The 16,240-nt window shown below is 36.5% G+C and overlaps 1 long non-coding RNA gene across 2 annotated transcripts in view; it reads left to right on the forward strand.

Annotated features, from left to right (window-relative positions):
- Nucleotides 1-6,500: 6,500 nt before the first annotated feature.
- The window catches only part of LOC115432142 (uncharacterized), a 42,788-nt gene continuing 33,048 nt past the window's right edge, over nucleotides 6,501-16,240 (forward strand). For both annotated transcript variants that reach the window (XR_003937171.1, XR_003937172.1), the window contains exon 1: nucleotides 6,501-7,527. This is a non-coding gene — a long non-coding RNA (uncharacterized LOC115432142). The remainder of the gene's footprint in view (nucleotides 7,528-16,240) is intronic.

Below are 16,240 nucleotides of genomic sequence, written 5' to 3' on the forward strand. Positions count from 1 at the left end.
CTGCTGATCTAAAAGATTTAACACCTGTTGATCCATCACTCCTATCAATACATGTAAATAACTGGTGTAAAATACAGTTTGCCATACATTTTTTAACCCTTTAAATGCCATGTTTGTAATGTAAACAAACCATTTTCTTGGATGCAAAAAACACAAAAATTATTTTTTTTCAATATACGACATAAAAAGTGGATCACATATTTGATTTTTTCATCCTGGCATATGTCAGTGATTAACTCCAACACAGGTTAATTTGCATTATTATTTTTGGCGCTAGGTCAAATGTTCAAAAATACTAGCATCTGTCACCAAGTGTGCGTAAAATGCACACCTATAAATCAAACTATTAAATATTATATATTGATTTATTTTTCTGCTCTAATTTGATTTTATTTGTGTAAATCCAGGTCAGCCCTAATCATACATATCAAATGGAAGAAATAGTGCGTTTTAGGCACACTTGGGAGACAGATGGTAGTCTGGTAATTTTCTTTTGTTTACAATGTGCAAATTTTAGTTGGTGGCCAGAATTTTAAAGATCATGCACAAATGAACAACTTTTGAATTCTAACCTAATTTAAATTGTGAAAAATAATATGAAGTTTTTTAAAATGAAGTGCAAAGTGTGCCTAAAAGGCGCACCCGGATACCGGAGGGTTAATCCTATCAATACGTGTAAATAATTGGTGTAAAATACAGTTTGCCATCTTTTCATGGTCATCAGATATGACCCATTTGGACATTCAGAGGCTCTGTAGTTACCGTGGAAACACCATCATCTTCTACAACATTGATTCACCAGTAAAACCCACTGAATTGGATCAGTGACAGTGGATGAACACACTGAGTTTATGTTCAATTAATAAGAGATTTGCTGAGAAAATCACTTTTTCTGTTTCTGATGTAATAACCTTCAACTTTAATCTGAGCTTTAAAGGTGCTGGAGACTTTCGTGACCAGTTTTTCATCAAATCTGTCAAACCTCAGTCATATCTTCAGTATCATGAATCTGTAAGTCTTTCTGTGATTACTCACCTGAATCTCTTACATTACGGTGAACAATTTCAATGTGCCATCCACCATAAACAAACCGTGTGTTTACAAACAGAATCAGGAGGTAACTCGGGCATCTTCGGAATTTTGTCGCGACATGCATTGTGGGAAGCGAAGGCTCACGGCAGCGGCAGTGCAAGCACATGATATTACATGGATGAAACACGATGCTGAAACGGCTGAAACACAGAAATGGCTGGAGGAATATGCATAGAGGGAAGGGAGCTCGTGTCTTTAGCAGCAGCACGAACCGGCATTTCCCACAATGCACGTCGTGACAAAAAGATGTCTGAGTTACCTACTGGCTCTGAATGTAAACACACGGTTTGTTTATGGTGGATGGCACTTCGAAATTGTTCACCCTAATGCAAGAGATTCAGGTGAGTAATCACAGAAAGACTTACAGATTCATGATACTGAAGATATGACTGAGGTTTGACAGATTTGATGAAAAATTGGTCACAAAAGTCTCCTGCACCTTTAATGAACATCCACATGATCAGTAAATTAAATATAGGAAAATACATGATTTGAAAAAGCCATTTTTTCTGACACTTTTTTCTGATTTGATACAATAACCTTTGAATTTTCTCTGAGTTTTCATGGATATCTACATGATCAGTCAATTAATTATCGGGAAAATCATGTTTTACACTGAAAAATGCAAAAATACAGAGGATAATAATATAATGACTGAAAAATTCCAACCTTAGTGTGTTATTGGAGGACATAACAAGACTATTACTTTTGTGAAATTTTTCAAAATGTTTTATTATGTAGGAAATCAAGGTTAGTGAAGTTACCAAATTTGGTTCCTTGCCTGTAAGGGGCAAAAAATAAATAAATAATTAAAAATCCAATTAGTATTTATAAAAAATGACAAGAAAAATACACATAGGGTGAAAGGAACATGTATTTCAGAACATTAGAACATCCCTTTTAGAACATTACAACATCCACATGATCCCTTTGAACATCATTCCTTACATTAGTACCTTTACTTCATGGTACCGAACATAGCAGGTCCACTCACTGTTCATGCAGAGGTGGACCTTACAGACCCTGGAGACCACATTGGACCTTACAGATGAAAATAGTCACTTGGTCGATAAAGGGTTAAGAGAGAAAAATGCATTTGGGAACTGCCTTAAAAGTAACACTGGGTCTTTATGGGTTAAAGGGTTAAAAAAATCCACCCTCAAATGCTTCCACTCCATTGGAATCCTCCTTCTGGTGTTCATGGCTCTGCAGAAGTTGAAGACGTGTAATTGAACATTGAAGTCTGTCTGCTTTTTCACCTGTAGGTTCATGTGTAGGTGGGACGCCCAAAATAGGAGAAACCTTGAATTATGTCTTTTATTCTAAATGCAGGGTGTCATGGTTGTGGAGCTGCAGTGCATTCACAAAAGAAAAAGAATGAGACATTTTTCAGGAAATCACACCGACATGATCGTGTGATTATGAGAAAACTTAGGCCTAGTTTTAGTGCCAAGAAAATAAGACAAATATGAACAAAAAAACCACATTCAGACAAAAATGGTGCAAATGACTCAACACAGTGATAACGATGTTAAAGATGCAACAAACAAGACATTATTAGATTAAACGAAAAACTGTGAGAATTCAATATTATTTTGACCCGTTGTTGGTTTAATTCAATCATGTTCTAAAAATATAATGAATGGAAATAATCTGCCCTGAATAATAATTTGACTTCAATTTGACTTTTTTTTTTCCTATAAAAACTTCATTATTCTAATTCATAAAATGACATGTTCTTCCTCCAGCCTCGCTGAAGATAAAATCCACATTTTTATTCAGATTAATGTGATAGAATATCACAGATTACACTGAACATGTTTTTGACTGAAGAGGGATTTAAGAGTGAAAGTTTTTCAGGGTGGATTTTTGTCTTTTTTTTTTTTTTTTTCAGATTAGAACTGAATCCAGATGAGTTCCACAGGTTGAACTTAAACCTTGTTGGTTTTAATGGATTTTTAATTAGTTTTAGCTGCTTTATTTGTTTGCATATGAATGAAATAACAGGGTTTTGCATCAGGAACCTGTAGTTGGATGATGACCAATTTAATATCGTTATTATGATTATTATTTATTTATTCTTTTTTTTTTTTTACATCTGCAGCCAAGAAACAAAACTCATCAACTACAGGTCAGTGACGGTGGTGGAAGAAACAAAGTACAAATACACTGAAAATACTGAGTTCACACTCTGACTGCAGTAAAAGTACAAATCATTGCGAACCGCATCAGTTTTTAAAGATTTATTTCAGATTAAGATGGAGGAAGATTTAGAAATAAACTTGTGTTTGATAAAAATCTTTAAAAATCAACACATTTGGAGATGTGGTTTTCAATTATAACACATTATCGGGAGCACAATGAGGATTAAGCAATGTGAGATGTTTAGAGAAAACAATTTTTTTTTTTTTTAAGAGGAGGATAAAATGCGCCGTGGAAATTTACCGTTCAACTGATAACCCACACAAAGAAAAAGGGAGAAAGTTAGAGTTAAAATAATAAATGCATTTATTGAGAAATCAATCACAGAAAAAGCTCTGTAAATGAAGTCAGATTAAACAAGAGAAAACTAAAGATTATATAGAACCAAATCCAACCCCCTCAAACTATGATGTCATTCCTTACGTACATCGTACCACCCCATACTACTCCTTCTCTGCTCCGTGAAGAGGTCATGAGGACCTCTTCACTCTAACCTTGCTTGGATCCTATCTGAAGTACAGGTGCCATCCTCTATCTACACATTCAGACATTTAGGTGTTTGGGTTTTGACTCAAGGTAAGAACTTCGTCCCGAAGTCGGGGTTGCTACAGAGTGGTAAACATCACACATAACAATGACTCAGCATGCGCTTAACAGTATAACATATTAAAAGAATATAAAATATAAAAAGTAAATTTTTCCACCACAAATGTTTTAATCTCCAAATATTTACAACTGTGTGAGTTTAAAATTTAGTTTTAAAGATGGGAGCCTTACAGAAAGCCGTCTTAATATTAAAAGGAAAATAAAGTTTTAAATGTACGTGTATGTGGAAGGAAAGTTGACAAATTTGGAACTTCAAGATGGATGGAGAGAATAAAAAGCGATGTTAGTAAATGGGAACAGTGATCACTAAATAAACAAGAAAAGCACTCGGAGAGCGCGGACCTCCACCAAGATAGATCAGCCCCCCCTCACCACCACCACCACCAACACCAGAATTTAATCATTTCTTCTTTGTGCCAGTATCAACATTTCCTGAAAATTTCATGAAAATCCGTCCATAACTTTTTGAGTTATCTTGCTAACAAACAAACAAACAAACAAACGCACACAAAGCAAAGGGATCACAATACCTCCTGTTGGTGGTAAAAATGGACAAAATAATCAACAAATCAATGAAAGTTCATATTTTTTAGGTTAGTCATATGTTTTGTGAATGGATAGTTGGTAAATGTAAACATTTTTGTGTAATTTTTTTTTTTTTTTTTTTACTCTAAAACAAATCCAAAAATGTGGTGTTGTCATTATTTATGGGTTATTCTGTTATTATTTTACTTGTTCAACCCACGTTAGATCTTATTAGTCTGAATGTGGAACCTCAAATAATATCTTCAGTGTCATTTTTAATTTCACAGATTCATCCCACAGGCCAGATCGGACCCTTTGGCGGTCCGGTTTTGGTCCGTAGGCCGTATGTTTGACACCTGTGTACTTGTACTTTTCCTTTCCACCACTGTTCAGGGATGCAGGACTTAACGTTTGATTTACAGAACGTGATGTGTCTCAGAGGAAAGTAAATCAAGACAAACTTCAGAAAGAAAAAGGAGGTGAACTCGAATATTTCACAGACTGACGGAGGCTCTGAACTCCTGCACCCAAGCCTCGTGTCCATGTGTAAATCCAGACATTATCAAGTGCATGCGTTCACGTCAGTGTTGTCTGAAAATACATACGTCTTCTCCACAGGGTGACCAGGTCAAAAAACAACAACAACAACAACAAAAAAACAGACAAATGATGGACGTGAAACCAACGCTGACCCAGAACTGCATTTACATCAAAACACAACATCATAATGAATAGGAATAAGTAAAGTCAAGAAAACAGATGAATGCCTTTAGTGTTATAATAATCACAGAATCAAATAAGTGAGCAAAAGAATGAGTGGAACAGTCAACATTAACAAACAAAAAACAAAATAATCAACATTACAAACAAAAAAATATCAGTAAAATCAACAAAAGTGAAGAAAATAATCCAAAAAAGAAATATTTAACATCGTGAACAAAAATGGATAAAATAATGATTTAAATTAACAGAAATAAGCAACATAAGCACCAAAATGAAAAAAAAAAAAAAGATAAAATGAACATAACTGCACAAATTGCACCGAAAAATGAAAAAATGGACTAAATTATCAATAAAATTGAATAAAGTTATCAACGAAGTCAATTAAAAAAAATCAAATCTGAATAAATATGAATAAAAAACATAAAACATGGAGCAAATTGATCAACTAAACACAACAGAATGAATGAAATCAACAAAAAATTAGCAAAATTAACAAAATTATCACTAAAATTAACATGTAGTCAATGAAAATACACAAATGAACAAAGTAATCAATCAAAGAAATCAACACAATGGACAAAAATCAAAGGAAATTAACAGAAGAAAGCATTTTTATTAACAGTATGAACAAAAATGGACTAAATTATCAATAAAATTGAAGAAAGTAACCAACAAACTCAAAAAAAGAAATCAAATATGAATTAAAAAAACCATAACACGTAGCAAAATGATCAACTGAACACAATATAATGAATGAAATCAACAAAAAATGAAGAAAATTAACAAAATTATGACTAAAATTAACATGATAATAATCAATTAAAATACACAAATGGACAAAGTAATCAAAACAAATTAAAGAAATCAAAACAATGAACAAACATCAAAGGAAATTAACAGAAAAAAGCATTTTTATTAACAATATGAACAAAAATGGACTAAATTATCAATAAAATTGAAGAAAGTAACCAACGAACCCAAAAAAAGAAATCAAATATGAATAAAAATGAATAAAAAAAACCATAACACGTAGCAAAATGATCAACTAAACACAATATAATGAATGAAATCAACAAAAAATGAAGAAAATTAACAAAATTATGACTAAAATTAACATGATAATAATCAATTAAAATACACAAATGGACAAAGTAATCAAAATAAATTAAAGAAATCAAAACAATGAACAAACATCAAAGGAAATTAACAGAAAAAAGCATTTTTATTAACAATATGAACAAAAACAAACAAAGGGGCAAAAATAACCACCAAAATATGCAACATATTGAACAAAAATGCATAAAATAATCAGTACAAATAAAATTTTAAAAAAAAATCAACGAAATGATAAAAATAAGTGGCAAAGTAAACAAAGTTAAAAATGAACAAAATGATTAAAAATTAGCAGAAATTAACAAAATAATCATGAAAATAAGCAGAAAACAAGCACATAAATAAACAAGATCATTAATAAATTGTATTTCAGCAACAAATTAATTAAAACTGATGAAATAATGTGATTTGATTTGTTTTTGCTCCAAAATACCCTGAAAATTCACTTATGTAATCAGAGGTTTTCCACAAAACATGGTCTAGATGTGGACAGATCTAAATGTGGATCATGGTCTTGGTGCAGATGTGGATCATGGTCTTTCGTGCAGGGGGCCAAAGCGGGCTAAAGTGGGCCAAAGCGGGTCAAAGTGGGTTAAAGTGGGCCAAAGCAGGTAAACCCTGGTCACCCTGCGTCTCTGTTCTGTCTCTGGTGTCGTCGTCGGTGGTCTACAGTGTTTCCAGTGTTGGTGTGGGTTCACTCTGTTCCTCCGGGGTCAGAGGTCAACGGAGGAGGCTCAGATGGACAGATGGACAGACGGACCGGACCTCACGCCTCCTCCGGCCTCTTGTTAAAGCCATAGAACACAGAGCTGCACCTGAACGCACCACGGACTCCCCAGTGGAAACGCCATCAGATGGACATGATGTTTGGACCCACTGTGTCTCTGCTGGACCTGTGATGTTCTGTTGATGTTCTAGTGTTTATGGAGACCAGGTCCAAAGGAGACCAACGGGGTCCACCATGTGGGACATGAGGACCTACATTTAGATCCAACAAATGAACGCACAGTAACAAGAACATTTTGTCTCAGACGCCGAAATAAATGAAATAAGGAACAAAAATAATAAATTTGTCAATAACATGAACAAAATAATCGATAAAATAAACAAATAAACCTGAATCCTGCAGCGGATCAGTGAACTGGACTAAATGTAGACCCTTGGCTCAGTTTGGGAAAGGGGTCAAAGGTTAAAAAGGCTGTTCAGTCCCTCAGAGACCTGGTCAGACCTGGTTAAGGAAGACCTGGTTCAACCTGGTCAGACCCAGTTTAGCCAGACCCGGTCCAGCATGAGTAGACCTGGTCCATAACTGAGTTAAACCTGGTCCTTTGTGGTCCATCCTGATCAGACCTGGTCCTTCCTGGTCCTTTGTGGTCCATCCTGGTCAGACTTGGTCCTCCCTGGTCCTTTGTGGTCCTCCCTGGTCCCCGGTCCTCCTTGGTCCTCCCTGGTCCCTGGCCCTTCCTGGTCCTCCCTGGTCCTCCCTGGTCCTCCCTGGTCCTTCCTGGTCCTCCCTGGTCCCCGTCCTGTGTCCATGCAGACCTCCTGTCCTGTCTGTCTGTCCTGCAGTGCCATCTAGAGGACGCTGGTGTCCATCACCCTGAGGTCCTACACTGCATCTTGTAGTCCACATGTAAACCAGACCCGGGTCTCTAAGGGTCACATGATGAAGGTCTGTGTGGAGTCTGTCCTGGATGTGGACGTCTCCTGCTGTGGGACAAACCCGTGAACCTGGGACACTTTCACATCTGTCATTTCCACATGAAACCTGTGTTTTCTAAACGTCACCTGAGGATTTTCTACAGATGGTTTTCCATCCACTCAGCTGTCACTGCTGTCACCGAGGGTTCCACATGAGAGGAACCGTGGAGAACCGGAGGGGGACCCGGACCACGACCCAGAACCACAACCTAGAACCACGACCCAGAGCCATGACCCACAACCACCACCCCCAACCATGACCTGGACCACGACCCAGAACCACGACCCCCAACCATGACCTGGACCACGACCCAGAACCACGACCCACATCCATGACCCAGAAACATGGAGAACCGGAGGGGGACCCGGACAACGACCCACAACCATGACCTAGAACCACACACCAGACCAGGACCCAGACCATGACCCTAACCATGACCCGGACCACGACCCGGACCACGACCCACAACCATGACCCAGAACCACGACCCAGAACCACAACCTAGAACCATGACCCGAGCCACAACCTGGACCATGACCCAGAAACACAACCCAGAACCACGATCCGGAGCCATGACCCGAACCACAACCTAGAACCACGACCCAGACCACAACCCAGAACCACAACCCAGAACCACAACCTAGAACCATGACCCGAACCACAACCTGGACCACGACCCAGAACCACAACCCAGAATCACAACCCGGACCACGACCCAGAACTACGACCCAAACCACAACCTGGACCATGACCCAGAACCACGACCTAGAATCACAACCCGGACCATGACCCAGAACCACGACCCAGAACCACAACCCGGACCACGACCCAGAACTACGACCCAAACCACAACCTGGACCATGACCCAGAACCACGACCTAGAATCACAACCCGGACCATGACCCAGAACCACGACCCAGAACCACAACCTAGAACCATGACCCAGCACCACAACCTGGACCACGACCCGAACCACAACCCAGAATCACAACCTGGACCACGACCCAGAACCACAACCTAGACCACGACCTGGACCTCATGAATCCACCACATAACGACTCAAACCTCAGTAGTTGAACTTTTTTACCAAATATTACAGCTCTTCTACTTTTCTGACTTTATTCTTAATTTTTCCACAAAAACTTCTTTCTTATAATATTATTAAATATATTTTCCTAATATTACTTTACTTTTGTACTTTACTTTAGTCTTTACTCAAAATATTAGAAAATTATTTTTAGCTCTAATATTGTTTTCCTCAAAATATGATGAGTCTTTATTAAAATATTAGTTTTTTTAACACAATGTTACAATTGTATTATCTTTTAACAAAATACAATTTCAATATCATAAATATTTAGTTTTTTTGTTCAAAATATGAACATTTTATTGTGAATTCTTTGTGGAAACTTCTAAAAAATTTTTAATATTATGACATTATTATCAAAATATTAGGACTATTTTTTCACTTTATTGGAATAAATTTATGGGGTTTTTTTCTTCAAAATATTACAGATTTATTCTCATAGTAATTTAATATTTTGTTTTTAAATATTAGGACTTTAATGTGTTTTTTTATTTCCAAATGTTACAAATTTATTTTCATAATGTTAAGACTTTTTTAAATCAATATATAACAAATTTTCCTCACATTGTTACAACTTTATTGTGACTTTGTTCTCAAACTGTTACAACTTTATTTTCATATGGTGTTTTTAAAAATCAATATATTAATATTTTTTTCTCAGAATATTACAACTTCATTTTATTGCTTTTTTTTTCAGTACTATGACTATTACTTCATTATGATTATGTTGACTCTGGACTATTTCATCAAAAATAATTTAGTTTCCTAATATTTTTGTTTTTACCCCCAAGTTTTACAACATTGTTGTAATATTATTTATTTATTTATTTATTATATTTTTTCCTGTAACATTATATTATTCTCCTGATTTTATGATTTTTGTCCTCAAAATAATACAGATTCATTGTCCAAATAATTTAATGTTTTCAGAAAATATTAGGAGTTTATTGTGATTTTTTTTCTCATTATATTACAGCTTTAGTCGTGTAATATTATGGATTTTTACCTCAAAATATCATGACTTTATCATAACATTTAGATATAATGACTTTATTCTTGTATAATTCTTACTTTTTTCTTTACATATTCTGAGTTTTTTGACCAAAAACTGACTTTTTTCTTCAAATAACATGACTTATGTGACTTTTTAAAATTACTATAACTTTATTCTCGTATACTTTTAACTTTTTTCCTTAAATATTCTGAGTTTTGTTTTGTTTTGTTTTGTTCTGTTCTGTTCTGTTCTGTTCTGTTCTGTTGTTTTGTTTTGTTTTACCAAAAACTGACTTTTTTCTTCAAATAACATGACTTTTGTGACTTTTTAAAAATTACCATAACTTTATTCTCGTATACTTTTGACTTTTCCTTAAATATTCTGAGTTTATTGACCTAAAACTGACTTTTTTCTTCAAATAATATGACTTTCGTGACTTATTTTAAAGTACTATAACTTTATTCTTATATAATTCTGACTTTTTTCTTTAAATTCTGTGACTTTATTCACACATAACCTTGTCTTTTTTCTTCAACTCTACCGACTTGGTTCTCTGATTTCCCTCCGTATGGTCGTGGTCCTCGTCCTCCTCCGTCCAGAACATCTCCATCTGTTTGGACGTGGACTTTGGGGTCAATGCTCAGTATCTTCGTAGCATCGGTGTTGGATCCAGATCCGGGTGTTTTCGGTTCTTTACCTTTGTATATATCCAGTACGACAGCGTATCTATTAGACAAGCACATACTACACATACTTTGCATGTGCAACATTTAAACATGTAGACTAGAAATAAAGACATTCAGTGGTACTATTTATTAGAGGCTTAATAATTATGTATCTGTAAATAATTCAACCTGTACAAACGTCAAAGGATGAAACATTGATGCAATAAACTGTTTTTTAAATGGTGCTGCACATTTTATTTTACTGACTTTTAGTTCATTTCCAGCCATTTTCTGCCCAGATCGGAGGGTTAGGGTTATCTGTTGGATTATGTCGATTCTTTTTCAGATTTCAGCTCAAATTAAACATGGTTTTGAACTGAGCCGCGTTCACAAAATACATCAGACACGAACAGACACTGAAAATACCACAGTACAAGTACAAGTACAAGTACAAGTACAAGGCATGGAGTGTAAACCTCATTTTTAAGCAGACCCTAACCTTAACCCCAACCCTAATCCTAAACCCTAACCCTAACTTTAACCCCTAACCCTAATCCTAACCCTTACCCCCAACCCTAACCCTCTAACCCTAACCCCAACCCCTAACCCTTACCCCCTAACCCTAACCCCCAACCCTAACCTTAACCCCTAACCCTCTAACCCTAACCCTAAACCCTAACCCCCTAACCCTTACCCCCTAACCCCAACCCCTAACCCTCAACCCTAACCCCCAACCCTCAAGCCTAACCCTAACCCCCAACCCTAACTCTAACCCCAACCCTTAACCCTAATCCAACCCTAACCCTCTAACCCTAACCCCCAACTCTAACCCAACCCTAACTCAACCCTAACCCCCAACCCTAACCCTAACCCTCTAACCCTAACCCCCAACTCTAACCCAACCCTAACTCAACCCTAACCCCCAACCCTAACCCTAACCCTCTACCCTAACCCCCAACTCTAACCCAACCCTAACTCAACCCTAACCCCCAACCCTAACCCTAACCCTCTAACCCTAACCCCCAACTCTAACCCAACCCTAACTCAACCCTAACCCCCAACCCTAACCCTAACCCTCTAACCCTAACCCCCAACTCTAACCCAACCCTAACTCAACCCTAACCCCCAACCCTAACCCTAACCCTCTAACCCTAACCCCCAACTCTAACCCAACCCTAACTCAACCCTAACCCCCAACCCTAACCCTAACCCTCTAACCCTAACCCTAAGCCTAACCCAACCCTAACCTAACCCTAACCCCCTAACCCTAAACCCTAACCCCACTTTATCCTTGTGTTAATATGCAGTAAAACTGTCCTTGTCATTTTTTATTTCAAGGGCTTCAGCTCTGAGTGAAGTAAACATTTTAGTATCTCAACCCTATAACACCAAACATATCATATTTGATACATGACTTTTGAAGCTCTTTATATGATCAGTGTGATAATTTTTTTCTAGGATATAATAACCTTTGACATGACCTACTGATTGTGGTTTTTAACCAAAACCTGAAGCTGCTTACACTTTATTTCTCTTCTGAACTGTTACATCGTATGATAGTAAAACCACAGACTGTGTGTAAGTATTGGATGGAGGAATCCTGACGTCACCCACTGGTTTGATCCATTGTCATGTTAGATTTTCAATACCAGAAGTGACCATATTTGGACAAAAGGGGTGGAGCTCTCGAAGTGTGGGGGTCAGAGGTGAGCTAATGTTAGCATAAACATCGTTATTAAGAAGTGTGTAACAAAGACATTTTACAGTTTTATCAGTCGAACCGTTCACCAGAACTACATTAAAGTTGCTGTCTGACAAAAAAAAAAGGTCTATTTTGTTCAATAAACAGGAGCTCTGACTCTTCACCTTCTATTCACTCTGACATTTTAGTAAAGGATAATAATTTTAAGCCTATAATATCAAATGTATCACATAGTGGAAACATTGCTAAGTCTGTAGTTTTTAATATTTTACTAAATTTGAGTTCAGTTTTGAAGCCCTCTATATGATCAGTGTGATATTTTTTTCTTGAAAACCTGAAGTATACAATGAGATACATGCAATACCCAGATAATCCACCAGGGGGAGGAATTCATTCACCAGAGGCCTTTCCAGTGACACTACAAGACTGTCATTAATGAGGAAGGAGGCAGAACTTTGCCAATTCTGAAATGGAATTACCAATTTCTAAGACATGTTTGTGCTATATTATGTTTTAGTTTGTTCAAAAATAATAATATTTGAGCACTGAGACCTGATGTATCAAATATGATACAATATTGAAACTCATACATGGAAACTGATATTTGAAAAAAAAAAAAAAAAATTTCTTGGAGTTGTTCAGAAGGACCAGTAAAGGCTCCAGTTTCAAAGAGCTGGGATTTTCTGTCAATGATTTAATGGTTCAGGCTTTACAGGGTTAAAGTTGTAATTCCACTGACGGCCACTGGATGCTGCTCCACAAAGCCTTGGCTCCCACAGACTTATGCTACATTTTCACTTTGTGGTACCGACTCGACTCGACTCAGTATTTTTGCATTTCCATTTGTAAAAAGAACCTGGAATCTGGTACCTGGTACTATTTTTTAGTACTTGCTTGGCCAAGGTTCCGAAATGGGTGAAGAGATACTAAAATACGACATGTAAACACCGCAGACCATTGATTGGTCAGAGCTGTCTCTCCGTCATTGCGTCATCAATGTACAACACACCATTTTTTAAAAAGCTGATTCAGAATGTAAGAGCCATATTGATATCGCTTACAATGGTTTACTAGTGTTCCTTTAAAAATGTTGAACTGCTCCTTTAATCACGCTGCTGATGACATCACAGCCACTTAGCTCTTAGACCAGGTTAAGCAGCATAAGGACGAAGACAGTTTTTTGACTGATACACCTAGTTGAGCCAAGACTGAATCTTGTAACTTTGTTTTTTGCTTTTTTTTTTTTTTTTTTTTTTTTTTAAAGTAAAGTTCTTTTGTGAACAGAGTTACTGCCTCAGAAGATTCTTTTTGTGTCAAACTTATTGCCAAGAAAACTGCTTAATGGTAGTGGTAATGTGGAGTACTGGGAGGACGAAAGATTAAAAATCACAATTATAAATTGAAAGAGTTTGAAGGGAAATAATTCCTCAGAAAATAAAGTAGAATCTTGGCCTTTTTTCCTTGTCATCTTCAGACTCTTTTCTCTCAATGCTTCTTTTTTATCATATCTAACTTCAGTCCCTAATTTGTACAGAGGAACACTAGAATGTGTCTTATTCCGTATTTTTTACCTGGAAAAACCAAGTGACTTAAAAATGTACATGATTCAAGGGAGTTTTATGTCATTCTGTAGGTCCCTGTTATTGGAGGAACATTATCTAAGTCACTTCAGGACCTTAGAAAGACCACAAGATGGTAGCATAAAACACAAACTGAAACTGCTCTGTACTGCACACAGGGACAGTCATCACTGTTGTTATTATTACACCTTTGTATCTCCAGAAAAATAACTATCATGACATGCAGATGCAGATATCTACATATTATAAAACCAAGGTTGAAATTTAGTGTTATGAAGTTTATTTCATATTAAAACTGTGACTGTAAAAAAAAGTCTTAATTTACTATTACCTTTGTGGGATTGGGAAGATTGTAATGGACATGTATATTTATTTTTATGTTTCTTTATTAAAGCATAACAGTGGTAAAGTGGTAAGGCTACAAAATCTGCTTCCGAAATTGGAATTTCTGAAAATTTTTGAAATATGCTTACAAAATAATTCAGGTATTAAAAATGGATCAACATAGGTGTCTCATTGTGTTTGGAAAGTACATTCAGTCATCACTGGCCTCCCATTGGTCAGTGGTAAGGCTATGCTTCGACAATATGGAATTTTGGAAAAAATTTCAAATATGTATAAAACGTGTTCCAGGTATTTAAAAGGCTGTAGATAGCTGTAACAGGTGTTTTGAACTTTATTTCAACACTCATCAGTGCCCCCCAGTGGCCAAGTGGTAGGCTATAAAATGGTTGGTTCGAAAATGTGGAATTTTGGAAACCGTCCTCAAATATGCATAAAAATTCTTCAAGGTTATTGAAAAGGCTGTACACACGTGTTCATAGTATTTTTGAACATTTATTTGAACACTCAACAGCGCCCCCGATGGTCAAGTGGTAAGGCTATAGTATGTGCTTCCAAATATGGAATTTTTGAAAAATGTTTCAATGTGCATGAAATGCTTCCAGGTTATTTAAAATGCTGTACAACGCACTTCATGGTACTCTGAACATTTATTTCAACACCTCATCAGCGCCCCCTGGTGGTAAGTGGTAAGGCTATAGTATGTGCTTCAAAAATATGGAATTTTTGAAAAAAATTCAAATATGCATAAAATGCTTCCAGGTTATTTAAAAGTGCTGTACACATGCGTTTCATGGTATTTTGAAACTTATTTCAACACTCATCAGCGCCCCCCGGTGGTCAGGTGGTAAGGCTATAGTATGTGCTTCGAAAATATGGAATTTTGGAAAAAATTTCAAATATGCATAAAAATGCTTAGCAGGTTATTTTAAAAGGCTGTACACAGCTGTCCCAGGGTGTTTTGAACATTTATTTCAACACTCATCAGTGCCCCACGGTGGTCAGGTGGTAAGGCTATAGTATGTGCTTTGAAAATATGGAATTTTGGAAAATGTTTCAAATGTGCATAAAAATGCTTCCACCTTATTTAAAAATGCTGTACACACGCACTTCATGGTACTTTGAACATTTATTTAAACACTCATCAGCGCACCCTGGTGGTCACGTGGTAAGGCTATAGTATGTGCTTGAAAAATATGGAATTTTGAAAAAAAATTCAATATGCATACAAATGCTTCCAGGTTATTTAAAAGGCTGTACACAACGTGTTTCATGGTATTTTGAACATTTATTTCAACACTCAAAAGCGCCCCACGGTGGTCAGGTGGTAAGGCTATAGTAAATGCTTCTAAAATGTGGAACTTTGGAAAATATTTCAAATATGCATAAAAATGCTTTTGCAGGTTATTTTAAAAGGCTGTACACACGTGTTGCATGGTATTTTGAACATTTATTTCAACACTCATCAGCGCCCCCACGGTGGTCAAGTGGTAAGGCTATAGTATGTGCTTCGAAAATATGGAATTTTGGAAAAATTTCAAATGTGCATAAAAATTCTTCCCGGTTGTTTAAAAAAGCTGTACCCATGTGTCTCATGGTATTTTGAACATTTATTTCAACACTCAAAAGCGCCCCCCGGTCATCAGGTGGTAAGGCTAAAGTGTTTGCTTCGAAAATATGGAATTTTGGAAAATATTTCAAATGTGCATAAAAATGCCTCCACGGCATTTAAAAGAGCTGTACACATGCGTTTCATGGTATTTTGAAATTTATTTGAACACTCATCAGCGCCCCCCCGGTGGTCAGGTGGTAAGGCTGTAGTATGTGCTTCCAAAATATGGAATTTTGGAAAATGTTTTCAAATGTGCATAAAAATGCTTCCACCTCATTTAAAATGCTGTACACAC

This window comes from Sphaeramia orbicularis, chromosome 13, assembly GCF_902148855.1.
Source record: "Sphaeramia orbicularis chromosome 13, fSphaOr1.1, whole genome shotgun sequence".
NCBI lineage: Eukaryota > Metazoa > Chordata > Actinopteri > Kurtiformes > Apogonidae > Sphaeramia > Sphaeramia orbicularis.